Raw genomic sequence first — 4809 nt, forward strand, 5'->3', positions numbered from 1 at the left:
CTGCATGGCCGCGGGCAGCGCCGGGCCGAGGCGGGGAAGGGAAACGCCGCCGTACAAAGTCCCACCGGAAACTGCAGCCGGGCCGGGCGGCGGCCGGGGCGGGCAGAGCCTGCGGGGAGCTGAGCGGCTGGGGAGCTTCGCGATCAGTGTCATTCCACTCCTCTCAGCACGGCTGAGGCTGACAGGACCCTCTGGGTCCCTCTGCTTCAGCCCCTGCCCCAGCAGGGACACCCAGAGCAGGGTGCCCAGGACCACGTCAAGGTAGCTCTGGGAGATCCCCAAGGAGGAGATCTCACGGCCTCTGTGCAGCCTGTGCCAGTGCTCTGTCACTGCACAGCACAGAGGGGCTCCTGGTGTTCAGAGGGAACCTCCTGTGTTCCGGTTTGTGCCCATGGCCTCTGGTCCTGGCACCGGGCACCACTGACAGAGCCTGGCTGCAGCCTCTGGCACCGTCCCTCAGGAGTTCATTGGCATTGATGAGACCCCCCTGAGCACCCTCTTCTCCAGCCGAGCAGCCCAGGCTCTCTCAGCCTCTCCTCATATTTGAGGTGTATTCACTTCTCCGTGTCCCATTAGAAAGGAACTTCTTTTAAAAGGCCTAAATCTTCCTGTATGTAAAAACTCAGAACACAGAACTACGGTCCATAAAACACTGGAAGTGGCTAGTCTTACGACATAACCTATATTTTTGCTTCTGAGTAGCTTACCATGTCTTACTGTTTCATAGAGAAACAGTTTAAAGTTTGAAGTTTTTAAGCAGGAAAAGTGGGAATTTATGTGATAAAACGGGTAAAAAAAAAAACACCACCAAATGTATTGCCATATCAGCTGGCAGGTTTAAGTTCAGTAAGGATGGTTGGAGTGCTATCTGTAACAAAGACACAATTTTTATATGAAAGTGACTGAACCCTGTGACTAGAGAAGCTTAAAACACCCTAGAAAACAAAGTATGGGCAGCAGCTGCTGAAGTAAATTTACATATAATAGATATTTTCTAATTTTAATTTCTTAAATTCTGTCACTGTATTAATATGCCCTGTTGTCCCAGGACCGCATGTTTGATATATTAGTGGGAAAAAAATCATATTGTTTTTAATTTTATCATTTAAGACAAATTCCTAGAAAGTGATATTTTACACACAGCTTAGGTTTGAGATTTTCATAATGTGTTATGACAATACAGATCAAATTATTCTTATTTTAACTGAAGTTACGAGTTGAATATATTTAAAAGATTGAGAGTAAAACAGAGTTATTCATTAAAGCCTGAAACTTTCATTAGGCTCCAGTGTCAACAAAAAATACTAGTTTCAAGGGAAATCCACTTGATTCTTGGATGTTGGCACTAATAAGTAAGAAGATAGATCATGAGGGAGTCCAACCAAAGGTTGAATCCAGAGTCAAATCACCAGTTTTTTTATCTGCATCTCAGTTTTTAGATATCTTGGATTTATTTCTCCAATAAATTTCCCATTTCTTGCCTGTTTTAAGCATTGAACAATTATCCCAAAGGACAACTGCTGAAGAATAACTTGATAATCTGTTTAAACATAGACAAGTTAGACTTCTAGGCCCTGAAAAATGATGTTCTGAGTTACCAATATTTAGTCCTATACACATTTCTGCAGCTCAACATTATGCTCTAAACACTTCAGAATGATGAGATGTAATGATCCTCATTGTTTCCCATTGGCTAGCGTGTTGTCTGTGTATAAATTCTTCTCTTAGTACCTAATGTAGGTTTTTGAACCTCCTTTCTGGGTCTAAGACATGTTAAACTAAATTGAAACATCCTTTTATAGACATTGCCCTAATTTCTTGTAAACTGAAATCTTGAATGCTGAAGGCCAGAGATAGCATCTGAAGTACTGTGTTCAGTTCCGAGCCCCCCCCAGGACAGGAGAGATGAGCAGATATGGGAAGGAGTCTAATAGAGGGCCACCAAGATGATGAAGGGTCTGGAGCACCTCTTCTGAGGGGAAAGGCTAGTAGAGCCCAGCCTGCTCAGCTGGAGGAGTCTCAGGGGGATCTCATCAATGCTCTTTGTTTTTTTACACTAAGGGTGGTGAGGCAGTGGCACACGTTGCCCAGAGAGATGGTGGATGCCCCATCCCTGGAGACACTTAAGGCCAGGCCTGACAGGGCTCTGAGCAACCTGACTGGGCTGTAGGTGTCTCTGTTCATTGCAGGAAAGTTCAACTAGGTGACCCTTAAGGGTCCTTTCCAACTCGGTTCTATGAAACAATAAGATTTCTCCAGATTTTGTACAGGTACTTTCAGCCTTTTTTAAAATTCTCACTGTATTTGTAGATATATACACCTGTCAAGCTAAATGCTTTAAATTTCAGCTCTTTCTGAGTCATACATCTATGAAATGCTTTGCCTTTTAAAACATTATCTTAAAATTCTAAATTAGTCAGCTTTTCCAAAACTTTAAATTCAGCTTTAAGTACAGCCTCAAATTTCCATTTCTGGCAAAAGAAAAGTATTTTTACCAATTCTCAAGCTATTGCTGAAAAACTTGTAACAGGAACATTGCCATCTCTCTGCATAATTATGAGCAGACATTTTATTGAATAAACGTGTGTATGTGTATATATATACACATACACACGCAAGCAATCAGATGTGTAACTTCAATGTTTCATTGTTTTTATGCTATATTGTCAGTTATTAACCACTAAATAATCAGTACAATTTAATAAAATGATAGTATAGAACCTGCCTTTTCTTTTATATATATGTATACTTCCACGTGTGAAATTTTATCTAGCTCCGTATTGCTACATTATTGCTTGAACATAGCATCTGCTTCACTTGCAAACCGTAACTGAAAGTTGTGTGCAAGTGTATATGCTTTACATACATGGTACTTGCTCCCTCCTTTTTACTGAAAGCATGATTCCATAAGTAATTCAGTCCTGTCATGAAGTGGAAGGATTTAGCAGTTCTGCATCTGGTGTGCTGGCAAGGCTTTCCCAGATGATTTACAACACTGGTAACAAACAGCTATTTCATATTTTCATTCCGTGGCTTAACAGCATTCTTATTTGGAACGTGAAGTTTCTGAACAAAAATACTTTTCCTTTGATTAAGCAGAAAAGGACTTATTCCAAGGAGCAAGAGCTCAGAAAGTATCTCTACAAGTTGACAGCTTCCAGACTCTTCTCTGTAGTAGCTGTCATCTACTTTGGTGCAGATCTATAGCTGCAAGACAAAATTAGACACAGGTGCAGACTATAAAGAACAATGCATCATCTTTTCCTACTTATAGTCACTTCTCCTACACAACGGGATAGAAGACAAGTGAGATGAAATCCTGGTTTCTTCTGAAGTTTGTAGGAAATCTTTTGAAGGTAGTGAGGCCTGATTTTTACCTAAGTGATATGGATGAACTGAAAGAATGTGAGTAAGTCAGTCAGTTTTCATTTATTGTTACGTCTTTGTCTAGAATGTAGATCTGTTATTAAACTCCTTGAAAACTATGGCCAGAAAGAGACAAATAAAGAAGTCTATTAGAGTCCACACCATTCTCCAGTGCTGTGGATTCCATCTGGTAATGCTAAGAGAAAGAGGCAAACTATAGAGAGAAGCCTCACTCACCAATAATTTTCATTCCCTAGCTCAAGAGATTACCTTATATCTCTTTTTAGTCAGGCAGAATTTGTTTCCTTAGTTTAAAACTTGTAGTTTTTTTCCCAAGCTGTGTTCAATCATTGCTGGCTTGTGTTAGATAACAGATAGAGAGGCTGGCTTGTTTTCTTTTGGCTTATATCAGTTTTGAACAAATTTAAGTACCGATTTCCATGGAGCCACTTTAATTTACAATAGTGAGAGTATTTCTGACACCAGAAGGTGCTTCTCTTGTATGGAATCAACTTGGAACAATATAAATCAAATCAAAGTTGTAGTGCACAGCTGTTTCTGTGTTGACTTGAACCCTAAATTTGTCCTCTGTTTTAATCTAAGTTGGATTTAAGAATGGATCAACATTGAGATACTAAGACTCTATTGTAAACTCTCTTCTTATCTCCTGATTCTTGCTAAACTGGCTTTCACTGGCAATTTCTTTCTGTGCATCTCTTGACTATTAGTACATTAACCTTTTTCTTCTGCACTATTATAAAATAGGCATGAGTGAAAGCTAGGTTATGTACTACAAATAGTGTTTATAACAGATTTTCCACTGATGAAGAATGCATAATTACCACCTCTTCAGTTAAGTGTTGAAAGATTTTTGCTCTGTTTGTATGACAACATCTTTCAAGAAATTAACATTCATTCCATTAGCTTTCTCAGTGTCTGTTCAGAGGCATCCCTTTGCGCGTTATGCTATGCTGTTTGCACTGCTACACTGAACTACAACCAGTAAGGAGAAGGGCATTATTAATTTCTTTTTTTTGTAAGACATCAAGGTGAGGAGCTTCTTGCCGTCTGATTGCTCACTAGAACACCTGAGTTTGACCTAGCAGCCCCAAGATACTTAGAAATACATTCCTCAAAGAACATTACTGCAGTCATAAAATCTGTTCATATTTTTAAAAGCAACAAAGGAGATAAGAAAAGCAAGTACCGTGTTGTATGGTACTGCGTATACATCTATATATGTGTACTGTACAAATGCTCAGAGGATGAAGGCCGTAAGTGAAGGCATCTGTAATTTCTTATGCCAAACTCCATCTGTTTTCAGTAGTTTGTAACTCCACCATTCTTTAATAATTTGTACAGAAATTTCTCATGCTGAATTTCTGCCTCAGGCTGAAGACTTCTTTTGAAAATTTGAACAAAAATAGCTTAGCCACTTTTCAG

The sequence above is a fragment of the Meleagris gallopavo genome, chromosome 1, assembly GCF_000146605.3.
Source record: "Meleagris gallopavo isolate NT-WF06-2002-E0010 breed Aviagen turkey brand Nicholas breeding stock chromosome 1, Turkey_5.1, whole genome shotgun sequence".
NCBI classification, from domain to species: Eukaryota; Metazoa; Chordata; class Aves; order Galliformes; family Phasianidae; genus Meleagris; species Meleagris gallopavo.